Source organism: Lucilia sericata, unplaced genomic scaffold (assembly GCF_015586225.1).
Source record: "Lucilia sericata isolate MDLA Ls3-8-SP2 unplaced genomic scaffold, ASM1558622v1 Contig000017F_arrow, whole genome shotgun sequence".
Lineage (NCBI taxonomy): Eukaryota > Metazoa > Arthropoda > Insecta > Diptera > Calliphoridae > Lucilia > Lucilia sericata.
In genome coordinates, this window is record NW_023994056.1 from 990,157 (window position 1) to 1,011,610 (window position 21,454).

Consider the following 21,454-nt stretch of genomic DNA (forward strand, 5'->3'; position numbering starts at 1 on the left):
AACTGAACTAGAACTGAACTAGAACTGAACTAGAACTGAACTAGAACTGAACTAGAACTAGAACTGAACTAGAACTGAACTAGAACTGAACTAGAACTGAACTAGAACTGAACTAGAACTGAACTAGAACTGAACTAGAACTGAACTAGAACTGAACTAGAACTGAACTAGAACTGAAACTAGAACTGAACTAGAACTGAACTAGAACTGAACTAGAATTTCCTATAAACAAATGTTTTCGAATTTAGGTTACAACAAATTCATTTAAACTAAAAACTTATGGAAAAACCCTACCATACTGTTTCATTTTACTCTTTTTGATAAGTGTTTTTATGGATAAAGTTTTTCCTTTGTCTTGTCTTCGGGCGGTATGTATTTGAACTTTTTCTTGTTTCGTTTTACATTGGAACATCAATTAGTCATGTTTAACAATCAGGCATTGTATTACAAAAAATAGCAAGGTAGGATTAAATTGGTAAACTACAGTCGATCAATAAGCACTACTTGTGAAAAATTCCCCTACATCTTGGATGTTTACAAAATAGTTCTTAGAAACCTTGAATTACGAATGAAAGAGCACATGAAAAAATAAACACTTTGGAATATAAACCAATCAGACGTATACTTAATATTGTATTAAGTATACGTCTATAGTACTCTAATGGTTGTTGCATTGCCATTCACAAACAGTCTACTAAACTTAAAATACAAATATTCTGTTTGTAGTCCATCAAGACTATAGTCAATATAAGAAATTGTTTCTAATTTTTTCTATAATTTTTTGTTGCAATTTTATAATGTTGTATTACATGGCTGTGTGACTATGATTAATGATCAACTAAAGAGAAATGAGAAAAAAAAAACTTAATCTCATTATTAAAGAAGGACTATAAAAAAGCATAGAAAAAATACGAAAATGCTTACAAATAATAAAACGGAAATAATCAGCAGTTGATTTTTTCTACAATTCGTATTTATAAAAAGTTTTTTTTTTATCCCCTTTATTAATGATAACAATCGTCATAAAATAGAAGTTATAAATTCTGCACTACAGGTAGGGATATTAAAATATTAACCTATTGAAGAGCAAAAAATACACACTATATTATACAGTTCTAAAATAGGATTCAAACTCTATTAATATTAGTACATAAGCCATTTTGCTAATTTTTCTTTAACCTTTTCTATTATTTAACATTTCATGCAATTATTGACCTCCTGCTGTTTGTAATATTTGGGTTAAAGATTAATTCTATACAAAAAAATCATGATTTCTGAGTTCAAATTATATATCAGATGTTTGCTGCATAAAAGAAAACACATTACTTTTTCATTTTTTACAAAAATAAAACCACTTTTTCACACTTACTCATAATCCAATACAGTTCTTTTGTGTAAAAATATTCTTTTTTCTATTTTATTATTTTCTCTGCAGTGGATGAACGTTATTCTAAGCACTTAATGTTTCTGTTAGAAAACTACGTTTTATATATAGAATATTTATGAGAAATACGTAAACGAAAGTGGATGTGTGCTCGAATTTCTTTGTGTAACTGGTTCGATGTTTTACTGTATATGTTTTTTTTACATGATGACAAAGTGATTCAAGCGGAAATTGACTTGCACTACGTGTCAGTGGTAGGAATGAGCTTCAAACTATTACTCATGGTTCAGACACATTTAGAGAGAAAACATTAGAAAACAACGAAATATAATATTAACAATTTTTACAATAACAATAAACATGTAAATAGGAACATAACTTTAAATGTTTATGCAGCTAAGGACGAACCTAAAGTCTGTTAAAATATTTTTCAAGAAATCAAAATCTATTGAAGTTTTTTTTTTTGATATTTTCTAGTTCAGTTCAAGTTCAGTTCTAGTTCAGTTCTAGTTCAGTTCTAGTTCAGTTCTAGTTCAGTTCTAGTTCTAGTTCAGTTCTAGTTCAGTTCTAGTTCAGTTCTAGTTCAGTTCTAGTTCAGTTCTAGTTCAGTTCTAGTTCAGTTCTAGTTCAGTTCTAGTTCAGTTTTCTAGTTCAGTTCTAGTTCAGTTCTAGTTCAGTTCTAGTTCAGTTCTAGTTCAGTTCTAGTTCAGTTCTAGTTCAGTTCTAGTTCAGTTCTAGTTTAGTTCTAGTTCAGTTCTAGTTCAGTTCTAGTTCAGTTCTAGTTCAGTTCTAGTTCAGTTCTAGTTCAGTTCTAGTTCAGTTCTAGTTCAGTTCTAGTTCAGTTCTAGTTCACTTCTAGTTCAGTTCTAGTTCAGTTCTAGTTCAGTTCTAGTTCAGTTCTAGTTCAGTTCTAGTTCAGTTCTAGTTCAGTTCTAGTTCAGTTTCTTTAGTTCAGTTCTAGTTCAGTTCTAGTTCAGTTCTAGTTCAGTTCTAGTTCAGTTCTAGTTCAGTTCTAGTTCAGTTCTAGTTCAGTTCTAGTTCAGTTCTAGTTCAGTTCTAGTTCAGTTCTAGTTCAGTTCTAGTTCAGTTCTAGTTCAGTTCTAGTTCAGTTCTAGTTCAGTTCTAGTTCAGTTCTAGTTCAGTTCTAGTTCAGTTCTAGTTCAGTTCTAGTTCAGTTCTAGTTCAGTTCTAGTTCAGTTCTAGTTCAGTTCTAGTTCAGTTCTAGTTCAGTTCTAGTTCAGTTCTAGTTCAGTTCTAGTTCAGTTCTAGTTCAGTTCTAGTTCAGTTCTAGTTCAGTTCTAGTTCAGTTCTAGTTCAGTTCTAGTTCAGTTCTAGTTCAGTTCTAGTTCAGTTCTAGTTCAGTTCTAGTTCAGTTCTAGTTCAGTTCTAGTTCAGTTCTAGTTCAGTTCTAGTTCAGTTCTAGTTCAGTTCTAGTTCAGTTCTAGTTCAGTTCTAGTTCAGTTCTAGTTCAGTTCTAGTTCAGTTCTAGTTCAGTTCTAGTTCAGTTCTAGTTCAGTTCTAGTTCAGTTCTAGTTCAGTTCTAGTTCAGTTCTAGTTCAGTTCTAGTTCAGTTCTAGTTCAGTTCTAGTTCAGTTCTAGTTCAGTTCTAGTTCAGTTCTAGTTCAGTTCTAGTTCAGTTCTAGTTCAGTTCTAGTTCAGTTCTAGTTCAGTTCTAGTTCAGTTCTAGTTCAGTTCTAGTTCAGTTCTAGTTTCAGTTCTAGTCAGTTCTAGTTCAGTTCTAGTTCAGTTCTAGTTCAGTTCTAGTTCAGTTCTAGTTCAGTTCTAGTTCAGTTCTAGTTCAGTTCTAGTTCAGTTCTAGTTCAGTTCTAGTTCAGTTCTAGTTCAGTTCTAGTTCAGTTCTAGTTCAGTTCTAGTTCAGTTTCTAGTTCAGTTCTAGTTCAGTTCTAGTCAGTTCTAGTTCAGTTCTAGTTCAGTTCTAGTTCAGTTCTAGTTCAGTTCTAGTTCAGTCTAGTTCAGTTCTAGTTCAGTTCTAGTTCAGTTCTAGTTCAGTTCTAGTTCAGTTCTAGTTCAGTTCTAGTTCAGTTCTAGTTCAGTTCTAGTTCAGTTCTAGTTCAGTCTAGTCAGTCTAGTTCAGTTCTAGTTCAGTTCTAGTTCAGTTCTAGTTCAGTTCTAGTTCAGTTCTAGTTCAGTTCTAGTTCAGTTCTAGTTTCAGTTCTAGTTCAGTTCTAGTTCAGTTCTAGTTCAGTTCTAGTTAGTTCTAGTTCAGTTCTAGTTCAGTTCTAGTTCAGTTCTAGTTCGTTCTAGTTCTAGTTCAGTTCTAGTTCAGTTCTAGTTCAGTTCTAGTTCAGTTCTCGTTCAGTTCTAGTTCAGTTCTAGTTCAGTTCTAGTTCAGTTCTAGTTCAGTTCTAGTTCAGTTCTAGTTCAGTTCTAGTCAGTTCTAGTTCTAGTTCTAGTTCAGTTCTAGTTCAGTTCTAGTCAGTTCTAGTTAGTTTAGTCAGTTCTAGTTCAGTTCTAGTTCAGTTCTAGTCAGTTCTAGTTCAGTTCTAGTTCAGTTTAGTTCAGATTCTAGGTTCAGTTCTAGTTCAGTTCTAGTTCAGTTCTAGTTCAGTTCGTTCAGTTAGTTCAGTTCTAGTTCAGTTCTAGTTCAGTTCTAGTTCAGTTCTAGTTCAGTTCTAGTTCAGTTCTAGTTCAGTTCTAGTTCAGTTCTAGTTCAGTTCTAGTTCAGTTCTAGTTCAGTTCTAGTTCAGTTCTAGTTCAGTTCTAGTTCAGTTCTAGTTCAGTTCTAGTTCAGTTCTAGTTCAGTTCTAGTTCAGTTCTAGTTCAGTTCTAGTTCAGTTCTAGTTCAGTTCTAGTTCAGTTCTAGTTCAGTTCTAGTTCAGTTCTAGTTCAGTTCTAGTTCAGTTCTAGTTCAGTTCTAGTTCAGTTCTAGTTCAGTTCTAGTTCAGTTCTAGTTCAGTTCTAGTTCAGTTCTAGTTCAGTTCTAGTTCAGTTCTAGTTCAGTTCTAGTTCAGTTCTAGTTCAGTTCTAGTTCAGTTCTAGTTCAGTTCTAGTTCAGTTCTAGTTTTCTAGTTCAGTTCTAGTTCAGTTCTAGTTCAGTTCTAGTTCAGTTCTAGTTCAGTTCTAGTTCAGTTCTAGTTCAGTTTCTAGTTCAGTTCTAGTTCAGTTCTAGTTCAGTTCTAGTTCAGTTTCTAGTCTCAAGTTTTCTAGTTCAGTTCTAGTGTCAGTTCTAGTTCATTTCTAGTTAAGTTCTAGTCAGTTCTAGTTCAGTTCTAGTTCAGTTCTTAGTTCAGTTCTAGTTCCAGTTCTAGTTCAGTTCTAGTTCAGTTCAGTTTCAGTTCTAGTTCAGTTCTAGTTCAGTTCTAGTTCATTTCTAGTTCAGTTCTAGTTCAGTTCTAGTTTCGTTTAGTTCAGTTCTAGTCATTCTAGTTAAGTTCTAGATTCAGTTCTAGTTCAGTTCTAGTTCAGTCTAGTTCAGTTCCTAGTTCAGTTCTAGTTCAGTTCTAGTTCAGTTCTAGTTCCAGTTCAGTTCAGTTCTAGTTCAGTTATAGTTCGTTTAGTTCAGTTCAGTTCAGTTCTAGCATTTCTAGTTCAGTTCTGTTCATTCTAGTTCAGTTATAGTTCAGTTCTAGTTCAGTTCTAGGTTCCAGTTCTAGTTCAGTTCTAGTTCAGTTCTGTCAGTTCTAGTTCAGTTCTCGTTCAGTTCTAGTTTCATTTCTAGTTCAGTTCTGGTTTCAGTTCTAGTTTCAGTCTAGTTCAGTTTAGTTCGTTCTAGTTCAGTTCTAGTTCAGTTCTAGTTCAGTTCTAGATCAGTTAGTTCTAGTTCAGTTCTAGTTCAGTTCTAGTTCAGTTCTAGTTCACTTCTAGTTCAGTTCTAGTTCAGTTCTAGTTCAGTTCTAGTTAGTTCTAGTTAGTTCTAGTCCAGTTCTAGTTCAGTTCTAGTTCAGTTCTAATTCTAGTTCAGATCTAGTTCAGTTCTAGTTCAGTTTTAGTTCAGTTCTAGTTCAGTTCTAGTTTAGTTCTAGTTCGGTTCTAGTTCAGTTCTAATTCGGTTCTAGTTCGGTTCTAGTTCAGTTCTAGTTCAGTTCTAGTTCAGTTCTAGTTCAGTTCATCTATAGGGAAAGTTTATAAAATGTACTAAACAATCAATAAACCTATAATAACTTATATTACCCTGTAAAGCTCTGAGTATATAATAAAAAAGCAAAACAAAGTGTGGTTACTGAAAAGGGTAACTTTCATTGGCATACGATACTGGTATTTAATGTGAAATTGACTGCCACAAATGCAACATAAAGTTGCACATTGGTATGTACAACACACGCCACACAATTGCCGTACCATTTGCTCGTTTCAATTTTTTTGTTTATGAAGAAAAATGTTGTTTCTTCAAAATTTATAGTATGCTGGTAATAAATTATGAAATATTTTTAAGCATCAATATTAAATCTAGTGTGTTCTTAATACAGTTGAATTATGAATTTATAAAAGCGAACAAAAATCTGTTTAGAGTAGACTAAACTATAAGAAATTATAGTTTATGGCACATGTATACAAATTGTACATTAATAATTTAGTCATTACCCAGAAAAAAAAACAGAATTTTTTTTGGTGGAGTAAAAAACCTAACTATGTATATGGGGGAATACGACAAAAAGAAAACTAAGCAAATTTACAATTATGTGTAAAATCAAATAAATTTAGTTGGAACTAATGAAAGCCATGTATTTAATAATTTTTATTTGAATTATGGAGTGACCCATACTTGTTGTTAATGCATTTAGTAGCAATGTCATCATCTGTTTCGGATATAACATTTACATTTCAACAGACTGTTGTTGTACGTATGTTTCGACATTTTTTTTTTTTTTGCTGTGAATGTTGAACGTTCTTGCTGCTAAAAGAGAATGAAATACACCTCAATTTGTTGTGCTTAATAGTTTATGTGAAAATCTTGTTTTATTTGTTTCCTTTTTTCGTTTGGTATTATACATCTTATGTTTTTTGAACTTCATGGTTGCATGTACATTTGGATTTGTACGCACGTATGTATGTGCTATGTCTCTAGCTGTGTCTGTGCGTTTACATGTGCATATAGTTTTGGTACATTTAAAAAGGAATATTTTAGAACTGTATTTACAAAGATAAATTGAATTTTGTGCAAATTTAAAAAATATTAAAATAAAAATTTAATAACACATATTTAAAGAGCAACAATTTTAAAAGAAATGGAAAGTTTAAATTGATATTCATAAATGGCTTTTAACAAAAAGGTACTTGTTTAAGTTACTTTTTTACACAAAAGTGGCAGCGAGATATTTTTCTCTCTGTTGAAGTAGTATAAAGTAAAATATTCTAACATTAATTAAAATTTTCTTACCAAAGGGAAAATTATAAACAGATTTCAACATTTGTAAATTGTAAATTCATAATCTGTTTATACAATAAAGTTGTAGAAGCAGTCTTACGAAAAATACTCTACAATTTGATTACATAAAATTTTATGTAATGTCAGAAGTCATGCATCATAAGGGTTATTTAATAAGTACAGTTTTAGCAAAATTAAGTTATAAAGTTTGGATTTAAATTTCTTTACTGAGATGGCAAAGAGAATTCTTTGTAAAAGAAAGTACACTTAGTTGGTGATATTAAATCGTTTTATAACATAAGTTTAGAACACAAATGTACTAAATTTAAATGTATATAAAAATGGGGATTTATAGTATATTTCAAATAAAAATTGTTTTTTATGGAATTAGCAAATTTCCTATAGTCAAGATTATAGACTGATTTATAGACAATACTATATAGTGATCTATAGTTAAGACTATAACAAGACTGATCTACAGTCAAGACTATAGACAAGATTTAGACCAATCTGTCATGACTATAGACTGATATATAGCCAAATGGATAGACTCCTCTATATCCAAGACAATAGACCGATCTATAGCCAATATTATAGACCGATCTATAGTAAAGTTTATAGACCAATCTATAGTCATGACTATAGCAACTTTTAAATTTTCTATAGTCAAGACTATAGGCTGACTCATAGTTAATACTATAGACAGATCTACAGTAAAGACAGTCAATACTATACACTGATCTACAGTCAAGAATATAAACAAGATTTAAACCAATCTGTCAAAGGCTATAGACTGATATATAGCCAAGAGTGTAGACTGATCTGTATTCAAAACAATAGACTAACCAATAATATAGACCGATCTATAGTAAAGTTTATACTTAACTATAGTCATGACTATAGAATGATCTTTATTCCGAACTATAGACTGATCTATGGCCAAACCAATCTGTCAAAGGCTATAGACTGATATATAGCCAAGAGTGTAGACTGATCTGTAGTCAAAATAATAGACTAACCAATAATATAGACCAATATATAGTAAAGTTTATACTTAACTATAGTCATGATGTTTTAAGATGTTGTTGTTGCATATTAGTTGTTTCATTTAAAAACAAAATTTTGTCTCATCACAAATTCTTTATTTTAGATTTAATATTTTAATTTTTTTTTTTTTTCTTAAAAAATCTTTGAAATATTTTGAACTCAACAACTTATCCTAACACTTAACACTTTTATTTTATAAAATAAAATCTGTTTAAATAGATTATCCTTAAGAAAAGACATCTATAGGAGAGAAACACAGATATATTTCATTTTCAAATTAATGGATTTTGTTTTTTATAAAAAAAACAACACAACACAAGTGAAAAAGTACTGAAAATAATTTTTACAGATTTTTGCTGTTGTACGTTTAATTTCATGCAACACATGACATTGTTTTGCAGTACGTGATGTGTTTGTTAGTTAAAGGAAAAAAAATATATATTTTTCATCTGTTTTTTTTTTCAACTTTTTCTGTTTTTTTGCTGTGTCACAGCAGTAAATGGTGTCACAGAAAATTGAGATAAGAAAAATAAGATAGAAAAACAGTTTTAACACACAATTACACAAATGACACTTAAACAAAATTAATAATAATTAATTTTTTTATAAACTGCAATTACCTTGCTAGTATTTTTAAAAATTTTTAAACTAATTTCAAATTTTTTTTTAGATTAAATTTTTACTTTATTTTTTAAATATTTTGTTTATTTTTTTATAATAATTTTAATATTTTTCTTAGTTCCTTTTAATGAACGCTGTGTGCACGTTTCAATGTTTTTTTGTCAACTATTTAATGTTTTGCCGGCGAAATTGCGTTTTGTTGTGTTCTATGCGACGAGTGTGTCGTCTGGCTTCTTTTGCATTTGCAAGTTGCATGAACTTTTCCATACATTTCCAATATCAAACAAAACAAATCGTATTGAAAAAAATACATGTTGCTTTTGCCAGTGTTAAAATATTTGTTGTGCAAAAACAACACACACACACACAACTAACCACACAGACGCATACAACATAATGAAAATCTTTCCAATACTGTTAAAACCATAACAGTGCACTGTTATTAAGTAACAGAGTAAAAGCTTTAAACGTCTGTAAATTAAATAGAAAAACTACCATTTCCTTCCCCTTTGACTGTACCAACAATCAGATATTCAGTCATACATATACAAATACTTAAGTAAACTTTAATTAGCTTCATAAAAATATCTCGGGGAATTAATGTTAAAGGCAAGAAATCTTTTCAGTTTTTTAACTTTTACTTCCTTTAATACATATTATGTAAAGAACATAATAAAAAAAATCCTTGCATGTGGTAAGTAACTATGTAACGTTGCCATGTGTCGTCATAGCGGCTGAAACATTTTAACTTGTAATTACTGGCGGCAACTTAAGCACCAAGTACTCAAGAGTATTTAACCAATTAACATTCTTTCGCTGCTTTTAACTTTTACGAATTTGTGTTAAACATACTGACTGCTAGGCAAGCAGGCAGGCGGGTTGACACTCTAGGGGGGAGGATTACAGGAAATGGAAATGAAATGATTTTCAAAAACCGAAAATGTCATAAAAAATTTAATAAATGACAAAAAAGCTCATTATGAAAATTACATTTTTATGACAGTGAAAAGATTGATTTTTTATTTTTGCAATTTTGAATTGTAAGACAAGTGTCAGCATAGTGCAGTAATTGAATTTTTTAAAAAGAAACGGTATACAAAAAATTTTTTTAAAATAAATTTGTTACAGTGTTGGAGAAGAGAAGAGATTTATAAAAAATAAGCGTAATATATGTCTATAATCTAGTCTATAGTGTATAGTCTAGTCTATAGTCTACACTCTAGTCTACAGTCTAGTCTATAGTGTAGTCTATAGTCTAGTCTATAGTCTAGTCTATAGTCTAGTCTATAGTCTAGTCTATAGTCTAGTCTATAGTCTAGTCTATAGTCTAGTCTATAGTCTAGTCTATAGTCTAGTCTATAGTCTAGTCTATAGTCTAGTCTATAGTCTAGTCTATAGTCTAGTCTATAGTCTAGTCTATAGTCTAGTCTATAGTCTAGTCTATAGTCTAGTCTATAGTCTAGTCTATAGTCTAGTCTATAGTCTAGTCTATAGTCTAGTCTATAGTCTAGTCTATAGTCTAGTCTATAGTCTAGTCTATAGTCTAGTCTATAGTCTAGTCTATAGTCTAGTCTATAGTCTAGTCTATAGTCTAGTCTATAGTCTAGTCTATAGTCTAGTCTATAGTCTAGTCTATAGTCTAGTCTATAGTCTAGTCTATAGTCTAGTCTATAGTCTAGTCTATAGTCTAGTCTATAGTCTAGTCTATAGTCTAGTCTATAGTCTAGTCTATAGTCTAGTCTATAGTCTAGTCTATAGTCTAGTCTATAGTCTAGTCTATAGTCTAGTCTATAGTCTAGTCTATACTATAGTCTAGTCTATAGTCTAGTCTATACTATAGTCTAGTGAATAGTTTGACATATAGCGTAGAGGGTTTTCTCGGAAATTTCCCTAGTTTCACTTTTGTTGGAAGAAGAGATGAGAGTATTTTTATCAACTTAAAATTTCTGGAATAAAATTTTTACTGCTAACATTTGATTGCTGAAGACATCACTAATCTAATGATTTAGATTTTTTCTGCAGACAAAAGAAACATAAAAACTTCAGCAGAAAATTATTTCAACCAATTAATTCCCACCCACATATTTCCCTCTAAGTGCAGGGCACTTATAAGATTCGTGTTAGCCAGAGGCTAGTTAAAAAAAAGTGGCACTCCTACTTGTTCTGAATAATTGTGGTCATAAAATTTTTGACATACAGCTGTCAATCAATTGCAATCATTGGCGGTGTGAGATAAAAACGAACAAAAAAAACTTGTATTTTTTATGTGTCGAAATTATTCACGCGTTTGTTGTACACTCGTAAAATAAAATATTTGAGGGTGTAAAAACGCACAAAAGAAAGAGTTTTTTTTAACTTATTTGTGGAAAATTAACAAAGAAACGAAAAATGTAATGAGGTAATTGAATTATGAAAACAGGGTCAGAAAATTTGTTTAGCAAAAACTAGGCATTACTATTTAATATCCATAGTAATCAGCACTACATACTGTTTGCCTTACTTTAAATTAGATGAGTAATAGATGTTTTTATAAAAAATATCAAAAAAACGTGATTTTTCTTTTCTAAAACATTTTCAGCTTTAAACTAAAAAAAAAATTTACATTGTAAATATCAAATAGTACAATCTCTGTGATATTTGCAACAAAAAAAAATAATTGGTTACGTTGGAATTTGTACACGGGCGCTCACATACGTATTTATTGATGTGTGTCAAATATTGACAGACATGATAACAGTGACAAATAAATAAAATTTTTAGGACATTTCAAGCCGCTTCCAATGCAAATCCATCATTTTTTTAACATGGATCAGTCGTTATGAGCTTCATCCAGGGTGAGAAGTATATAAGATTCGTGACTGCATAACATCCATTAGAATGGATGTCCATGTAGAAAAACTAAAAACGATTCGTTTTAATATAAAACATTTTCATACTTCTTTACTATAAATACGAAAACTGTTATACAGGTGTTCTACCACTTTTGATACACACAGTACCTGCATTCATATGTATAAATAAATTTATACAATCAAACAGTAACAAAATATCTATGGATGTATTATTCACTCTCGAACTATCACACATTTTGTCGTTATTCAAACCACCACCCATCAACAATTGCATAAAAGACGACAAACACAAGTGATTGTTCATTTCATGATTTATTTGTATTGGTGGTAAGAGCACGTTATATGTGGATTTTATATCCGTATCCATAGTAATAATGTAACACTGTGTTGCAACAAAACCACTTGCCTTTCAACACAACGCCCCCCGCCCCCTCTAAAAATGAAATTGTATCTCATCTGTTAATTTATGCTCCGCAGCAGCTGATGTTGCTGCTGCCGTCATCATCACTATATATTTCGCTTTAACTCGAATTTTTGTCGAATTCGTTTCAATTAACTTTTCGCGTGTATTCTCCTATTGTTTATTAAATTTTGTGTGTGAAAGCAAGTGTGCATTTTACAACTCTTTTTTTGTTTTTGTTTCTATGTCCCTACAGTCAACAGATCCCTTTTATACAGTAATTTTACCTAATTTATAAGTATTTCTACGCAAAATCGAAATTTTCCCTTTTCATAAAAAATTTTTTGAAATTTTCTCTTTTTACACAAAATTTTCGGTTCATTTCGAAAATTTTTGGAATTTTTTTTTTTCATAGAAAATTTTCTAAAAATTTTCAAAAGTTTTTTTCTAAAATGCCTCTTTTTATGCAAAATTTAATCATTTTTCTTTTATAAAAAAATTTCATAAAAATTTTTCTTTTTATAAAAATTCTCTTTTATAGAAAAAATTTTGGAAATGTCTCTTTTCTCTCTTTTTATAAAAAATTTTCAAAAAATTTCTCTTTTTTAAAGAAAAATTTCTTTTTTTAAAGAAAATTTTCTACAAATTTCTTTTATAGAAAATTTTCGAAAAATTTCTCTTCTATAGAAAAAAAAATTTTATGGAAAATTTTTAAAAATTTCTGTATTTATAGAAAATTTTTGAAAAATTTCTCTTTTTATACAAAATTTTATAAAAAAAAATTTTATGGAAAATTTTTTGAAATTTATTTCTTATACAAAATTTTATAAAAAAAAAAATTATGGAAAATTTTTTGAAATTTATTTCTTATACAAAATTTTCAAAAAAATTATTTTTTATACAAAAAAAAATTTATTGAAAATTTTTAAAAATTTCTCTTTTTATAGAAAATTTTCGAAAAATTTCTCTTTTTGTAGAAAATTTTCAAAAAATTTATTTTTTATACAAAATTTTATCAAAAAAATTCTATGGAAAATTTTTAAACATTTCTCTTTTTACAGAAAATTTTCGAAAAATTTATCCAAATTTTCCAAAAATGCCTCTTTTTATAAAAAAAATTTCATTTACAAAAAACTCTCTAAAAATTTTTCCTTTTCTGGAAAAAATTCTAAAAAGAAAGTTTTTTATTAATTTTTCTTTTTAAAGAAAATCTTCTAAAAATTTCTCTTTTATAGAAAATGTTCTTAAAATTTCTCTATTACACAAAATCTTCTAAAAATGTATTTTTTATAAAAAAAAAAATCGAAAAATTTCTCTTTTATACAACATTATCCAAAAATTTTTCTTTTCTACAAAAAATTTTCCAAAATGTTTATTTTTATGTAAATTTTTTCTTTTGTAAAAAAACTTTCTAAAAGTTTCTCTTTTTAGGAAAATTTTCTAAACATTTCTCTTCTTAATGGAAATTTTCTAAAAATTACTCTTTTTATAAAAAATTTTCCAAAATTTTTTTATAGAAAATTTTCTAAGAATTTCTTTTTTTATAGAAAATTTTCTAAAAATATTTCTTTATAGAAAATTTTCTGGATATTTCACTTTTAATAGAAATTTCCTCTTTTTTTATAGCAATCTTTAAAAATTTGTCTTTTTTATAAAAATTTCTTCTTTTTTAAATTTCTCTTTTTTTAAAGAAAACTTTAAAAAATTCCTCTTTATATAGAGAAGTTTCGAAAATGTATCTTTTTAAAAAAAATTTTTAATAAAATGAATTGAGATCGATTTAAAACTTCAGGGTAATTATTTACGTACTTCTCTGTATACGACTATATTTATTATTATTTACAGTCGTAGTCTAGTGGAAACACGTAAAATTTGTTTGCATGTATTTTGTCGATATTTGTTTTTTATAGTTTTGTAATAAAAAATGTCTGCAAGCTATGAAAATTTTTGTTGTTTTATCTTTTTGTAGTTTTTTTCCCCATTTACTTTCTGTTCTGTTCATCATCATTCATTTCTGATAATCAAAAACAATTTCAGGAGCAAACTGACAGAGTATGAGTTGAGTGGAAGAAAGTGTTTGCATACGTCAGTCATAAATAAGTTGTCGAATTTGAAGATTCATTTTTGTAATTTTTCTTTTTTTTTGTAATACATCATCATAGCCAGCAGCAGACTTGCCATCAATCGCATTAAATACAAGACACATGCCCTGTTGGTATTTAGAAGAGTTTATGAATGTTGATGTAGATGATGTGATAGATTTATTAAGCAACAAGAAATGTTGCATACATTATAACTTGACTTGTGGTTGTGTTATTTTTTTATCTATGAAATATTTATGACAACCTGTTTAGAAATTTTTAACATTTAATTTATATTAATACCTTTAATTTATGTTATTGGCTACCTGTTTTTTATTTTAAAAGACCTTGAATTTGTTTTTGCAACTATTTCCATTTTTATCATTTTATTAACTTGCTATAAAAATGGCTTTATTATGTTACATATTTTTTTCCTCTAGCCAAATTTAACAAATTGTTTTTTCTGTATTTTTTGTTTGGCAATTGTTCAAGCAAAAAAAAAGGATAGAAAAACAGACAAAAACTTTGCAGACTTTAAATAACCAACCGGATTAGAATAATAATTTTGTATAAATTTAATAAAGACCCAGTTTATGAACCAAATAGTTTGGTTAAACAAAAATTAAGCAAAACAATTTGTTTAATTTTTACAAAATTTAATAAGAACAGACAAGAAAGAGACATTTTTGAAAAATAACATAACAAATTTGTATATAAGTTTCTATGAAATTTTTAGAACATTTTTAGAAATTTTCTACAAAAGAAGAATTTTAAAGAATTTACTATAAAAAATGTAATATTCAGAAATTTTCGAACAAAAAAAAAACTATAAAACAGAATGTCCCCATTTAACTATTTTCGTGCTTCAAAAAGTACCTTTCGAAGAACGAAATATTACCAAGTTCTCACTTAATCCGGGCTCTACATGTTCAATTTCATGTTTCTAGGTTCGATATTATGGAAATTTCAAAAAGTACAGTTTGGTGAACGAAAAAGTACCAAAAAATCCTCTTTTATAGGTTATCACTTACTCCAGGCCCCACATGCTTAATTTCATGTTTTAGGTTCAATATTATAGATAATTCAAAATGTACGCTTTCGAGAATGAAAAAGTACCAAAAAATCCCCTTGTATAGATAATCACTTACTCCTAGCCCCACATGCTTAATTTCATGTTTCTAGGTTCAAAAAGACACTTTTGAAGAACGAAAAAGTACGAAAAAAAACCTTTTATAAGTTCTCACTTACTCCAGGTCCCACATGCTTAATTTCATGGTTTCTAGCTTTAATTTATAGAAAATTCCAAAAAGTACCTTTAAAGAACGAAAAAGTACCAAAAAATCCCCTTCTAAAGGTTATCACTTATTCCGGGCTCTACGTGCTCAATTTCATGTTTCTATGTTCAATATTATAGAAAACTCAAAAAGTACCTTTTTGAAGAACGAAAAAATACCAAAAAGTGCCCTTTTATTGGTTCTAACTCCGGGCATCGACTTGTATCTTTGCACACATGTCACACATAACACACACGTAAACAAATGTAACCTGTATTACGCAGAAAGAAATATAACTGTATTACCTATCCACAAACAAATTGAACTGTATTACCACCCTCTCAATCAAATAATAGCTGTATTACCTAAATATAACTGTTTTATCTCATTGTTGTTGTTTTATGCTTGTAGTTTTCAGAGGTAGTCTAAAATTTTTGCTCATATCTCAGTTATTTATGAAGCGATTTTGCTGATTTTTAATAGAAAACTTCTCGAAAGGATTTCTGACAGAATTATTGAAGATTCGAATCTCGAAGTTATCTGGGGTCTTCTAAAAACTGATTTCAACAAACATACAGATGGACGGACAAACAGACAGACAGACAGGCAGGCAGACAAACAGACAGACATACAGACAGACAGACAGACAGACAGACAGACAGACAGACAGACAGACAGACAGACAAACAAACAGACAGACAAACAGACAGACAGACGGACATAGATTTATCGACTCCGTTATCTATAAGGTTCCAGAATATATATATAAATAATTTATGGAATCAGAAATTACAATCGGAATGACAAACTTATATATACCCTTCTCAAGAATATAAAAATAAATTTTAAGAAAATTTTCTATTTAAAAAGATATTTGAAAATGTTCTATAAAAGAGAAAACTTTTAGAAAATTTCCTGTGAAGAGAGAAGTTTTGGATTTTTTTTATAAAAAAGAGACATTTTTGAAAATTTTCTATAAAATAGTTAATTTTTCTTGACAAATTTGTAAAAACAAAGTTTCATTCTACTGTTACTGACACTAACTTTCAAATCAAAAATAACTGTTGCTGCTCTCTACACAGTTTTATTTACTTCGCTCTGTTGTAAGTACTTAGTTGCAAATATCTTCAAAATACCAAAGACCTTTTAATAAATCCTGTCTGTTGAAGCATTAAATTAAGTTTAAAAGTCTTCTTACCGCACCTCCAGTAAAATAATACTTGGCCATAGACAACATTTTACCTAAAGTCATGTGTTTAGAAGTATAAATTTGTATGTAAGAGAGTATGAACAAGATTATGTGACAGTCAAGAGGTTGTATGTATAAGAACATTGGTTAGTTCGAGGGAATGTAACTGATGTTCAGAGGTCGCTATACATTCTAAAGTAGCTGTGTGTGTATCTTTGTGAGTGTGTAAATTTTCTTCTAATGTTTGTGTAGTGGTTGGTTTATAGCCAACAGGTAATTGCAGTGTATTTCAATAACAAATTATTTCATAATGTCAAAACAGACTTCAGTGTGGTCGTATTATAAACATAATTTTGTAATTATGTATGCTCTTGCTTTGATTTAGCATATTTTTAATTAAATTATGGACAAAACGTTATTAAATTATTAGTAAATATTAAATAGTAAATTTAATTATAAATTGTTTAACATATTTTTCTTTATTTTTAAAGATTTCATTTAAAAATTCCTGGTTTTATGCTTAATGTCTTTTTTTCTTTATAGAAAACATTCTTATGCAAATAAAATTTTAATAAAAAACGTAAATTATTTTTAAATAACAAGAAAAATATTTCTGTCTAGCATCTCTTTCCCCCATTTTCAAGTGACCCTAGTAATATTTCGAACTTTCTACTTTTGCTTTTTTTGTTGTCTTCTAATTAACAATTACTTTCCCAAGAATTTTAGCCATAAACAAAAGAATTTTTAATGTTACCTAGTGGGAGAAAGAGGTAAGGGGGAAAACAAATTAACCCCGTTCTGCGTAGCCAGGAGATTTTTTCCTTTTAGAATGAGTAGGAATGTTTGAAACAATAAAAAATGGCTTAAGAATTTACAACTCAATTTGCTGGAAAATTGTTCAACCATTAGAAATGTTCTCGTTTTTTTCTCATCATTTTGTGCAATAAATGTATAACCATTTAAGAAAAAGGGTTATCATGAATGTCGATAATGGAGTCAGGGGTATTGCTTTTGAAATTTTGTTTATAAAGGTACTGATTCGCTATTTACAAAATATGAATTCTAGGAAGATACTTTTTAAATATTTAAAATTTCAGGGTAATTAGTTTAATGAAATTTACAAAAATCATAAAATAATTGAATGTTAATTACTACATTACAATGAAAACAAATTGAATTGTCTTTCTTAATAAATGTGGCTAGAAATTAAGGCAGGAGTATGTCTCTATTTAAAGCTGTTCGTGAAAAAAATGTTTAAAATGAGAATTTTTTTAGAACGAAAAAGTACCAAAAAGTTCCCTTTTATATGTTCTCACTTATTCTGGGCTCTACATTCTCAATTGATTCTCAATAGGTTCATTATTAAAGAAAATTCAAAAAGTACCTTTTGAAGAACGAAATGTACCCAAGAGTCCTCTTTTATATGTTCTCACTTACTCCGGGCTTTAAATGCGTACTTTTATGTTTCAAGGTTCAATATTATATAAAATGCAAAAAGTACCTTTTGGAGATCGAAAAATTACGAAAAAAAATCCTTTTATATGTTCTCACTTATTCGGGGTCTTCATGCTCAATTGTGTGCTTCTAGGTTCAATATTATAGAAAATTCAAAAAGTACCTTTTGAAGAACGAAAAAGTACCAAAAAGTCCCATTTGGTATGTTTTAAGCCAGAAGAGTAAGTAGCGGTTAAAAGACTGATGCACGGTGAAATCTATATTTCGGGTTCGGTGCTGTTGCCGAATGACAAAAGACTAAGCGTTGGAAATGAGTTGGTGTTAAATGTATACGATACAGGATGAATGTAGGGGAATGTAGAGTGAGTCTGTCGTATGTTGTTCTCTTATGAGTGTGTCGGATAAATGAGAAGTGTGCTGGGTTGAATGGTGATGGATCTTATACAAGTGATAACATTGAATTTTCCTTCCCTGTCCAGCTATTTCCAGAGCAAACTCTATTCATACCAGATTTACCACAGTGAGTCCTCTGTGCGTAAGAACAAAGTCTCGGCTTAGGTATTTGATGGATTTGTACTTTGGTCTACCGCTTATGTCTCTAGGTGCTGTTGCCGACTCAACAGAGGACATCCCATCTGTGTGGTTTTAAACGGAAGTGATGTTTTTGCATCTCGGAAGTTAAGCAAGTGGGCAGCAATGGCCAGAGATTAGATAGCTCAAGTACTTGAGCAAAGTGCACGTATACTGGACCGGAAATTCCATATACGTAAATTGCATGTAAGAAGCACGTTACAAAAGCTAACCCAGTGGTTGAAGAAGACCACCGTGAAATTGGCCAACACAGCAGCTGTTCAAGTAAAGCATTCGACATTAAAATACACACGGACAGACAGTCAGACGGACAGACAAATAGACATTTGAAAACAAACTTAACTAAAAAAGGAGGTTGCGTAGACGGACATACAAATAATAACTTTTAGAAAATTTTCTATAAAAAAGAATAATTTTTGGAAAATTTTCCATAAAAAATGAAAATTTTTAGAAAATTTTCTATAAATAGAGTAATAAAGAGCAAAATGTTAACATAATTTTCTATAAAATGCTTATTTTAAGATAATTATCTATAAAAAGAAAAATTCTTAAAAAAAGTTTATAAAAATATAAATTTTAAAAAATTTTCGGTGAAAAAAAGGAATTTCTATAAAAAAGAAAATAATTTCGCAAAACTTTCTATAAAAACAGAGAAATTTGAAATTAATAAACAAACAGACGGACCCAGCTAAAAAGTATTAGAATGTAACAAGAACCCTAATACTATATATAGACTTTAGTGGGACTAAGACCAAAATTTCGTTATGTTACAATTGGAATAACCAATGTAACTAAGTTTTTGATGGTGGATATAAATAATTCAGATTTTTTATTTAAATATTTAAATACAAATCCTAATACACTGGTGGTTATGGAAAAATCATTGTATGAATATGTAAAATTTACATAGAAATAGTTTAAAAAAGACTTACCTTTTCAAAAAATTCCCGTAAATACACACTGCTGAACTAATACAGTATGATGTGATAAGTATTTAGTCTTCCAAAGAAATCAGCACAGTAATAATAATTCCCTGGAAAGAATAACAGAAAAATCTTCAGTAAAAAATAGATAAACAAAAAAATAATGTTTAAAAAAACTACTTTAACTCTAGAAAATACAGCCGTTAAAAAAAGGAGCATGAAAATGTTAAGATAGACAGAAAAAGACCAAAATGTCTGTGAAAGGTTGCTGTCACTATTAAATACAAATATTTGTGTTTATTTTATGTTTAAACAAGACCACAAAAGTGGTTGGTATGACAAATTTATTTTGTGTTTTAGAACCACAGGTGGTATAAGTAATATATTTTTATTATGCTTATTAAATATTATGTATACGCCTAAGGGATGTTGGCAAAATGTAAAAAACTGTAAAAAAAATAAAAAAAAAAACATAGAACTAGAGAATTATCAATCGGATTGTAACACAAGTTTGTATATTGATAGAAGAGAAGTTAAGCTTTCAAAATAATATTTATTGAGTTATTAACCCCAAATGCCAGGTAAGTTATAGAGTGTTAAAGTTCAACATTAGTATTAAAGAAAATCAATTCAAAACTGTTTATTTTTCAACAATAGAAAAGCATTTAAATTTAAAAGGAAAACTTTGCTAAAATCATAGTTTAATGATTTCCTTTAAATAAGCTTCCTTTTTTAAACTTTATATATTTTAACTCATTTTTCAAATTCCATTGTAATTAGCAATTGTTTCTTTTTATTTCCTTTCACTTTTTAAACTCTGTGCTTAAATAAAAGTCATGTGGCGAACAAAATAATTTTAAAAGACTTTTTTTAAAGACGCAACAAAATCTCTCTTTTTTTAAGAGTTTTTAGGCATGGAAATGGCAAGGACTTTTTTCAACAATATAAATGAATGTGTGTGAAGAGTTTCAGCTATTTTTGGCAAATAAATAGAAATATTGTTTTTTATGTATATTTCTATGAATAAGGTGGGGGGTTGTCGAGTAGATTGAATCTCTGTAACTGACATACTGTTTGAATATGAAAAAGTTTTTCATGTTGTCTGTGAATTTTACATGTGACATTTTTGCCTTAAAAAAATCTCTGCAATAAAAGTTGTGTTAGGCATATTTTGATTAAGGTGAAATAAACACAAAAAAGGTAAAGTTTTGTTACTTTGAAAAAAAAGCAAAAAAAAGTGCTTTAAAAAGTAAACTCATACTTAAAAAACAAATAAAATTTAATATTTTTTTCCAACCCCACTTTAAACTTTGTTGTGTGACATTTGCTAAAAAAAAAAAAAAAAAAAACATGGGGTTAAATTTATCAAAGATGCACAAAGTGTATCAGTTTATTTAGGTTAAAATGTAACATACAAAGTGCAACGTTATTAGATTCAACACATGAAGCATGACAATGTATTTAAATGCATTTATACTGTTATTGAAACTAAAGAAAATAGAAAAACAAGGGAGAAGTTAGACAAAACTTTAAATACCCATGTGATGACAAGTATGAACAAATTACATATTAACCCACTACAACAGAATTACAACAGAAGTACGTGGCTCAACAGTTTTACAAAATGAAGGGTTCATAATAAAGCTCTCTCTTTTAAATACAAATTATAAATATTAAAAAAAAAAACTATTTTCTTGCTTTAGTAACGTAGCTAAAACCAGCTTAATAATTCATTAACTCGAATTTTTACTGTAGTGCTTTTCACTCTCCCCTTAAAACCACTTCTTAACCACTGTTCTACTATAAGGTAAGTAGTAGATTTTCCTTTATTAGTTATTGTCAGTTAGTGGTTCACTACAAGTATTATTCGTTATTACCTTTTCAATATAAACTTTTGAATTTGCCATGACAACTTTCTTGTATTTTTCTTGGTATTCTCTGCTCATTTATGTTTGAATGTGTGTTGGTGTGAAGTTTAAGTGTGAAGTTTGTTAAAAGTTTAAACTATAAATAACAATTTTAAAAATAATAACAACTACAAGTGTATGTTTATTTATAAGTATAAATTATTATAGTTCAATGTTGTAGATACAAACAGTATGGAGCAAAAATATGGACACAAATAAAATTTTAAAACGACAATGAACTTATCTACAATTAACTAGAACTAAAATAGAACTGAACTAGAACTGAACTAGACTGAACTAGAACTGAACTAGAACTGAACTAGAACTGAACTAGAACTGAACTAGAACTGAACTAGAACTGAACTAGAACTGAACTAGAACTGAACTAGAACTGAACTAGAACT

General features: G+C 29.0%; 1 protein-coding gene across 2 annotated transcripts in view; it reads right to left on the reverse strand.

Annotated features, from left to right (window-relative positions):
- The window catches only part of LOC119606683 (neuropeptide receptor 22), a 56,680-nt gene that overhangs the window by 13,392 nt on the left and 21,834 nt on the right, over positions 1-21,454 (reverse strand). Inside the window, exon 2 of one of the 2 annotated variants that reach the window (XM_037960246.1) lies at positions 19,153-19,253. The gene's annotated coding sequence lies outside the window, so the exon portion shown is untranslated. Of the gene's footprint in view, positions 1-8,377; positions 8,531-19,152; positions 19,254-21,454 lie in introns of those variants that run through there. The other variant, XM_037960254.1, reaches the window with a different exon arrangement.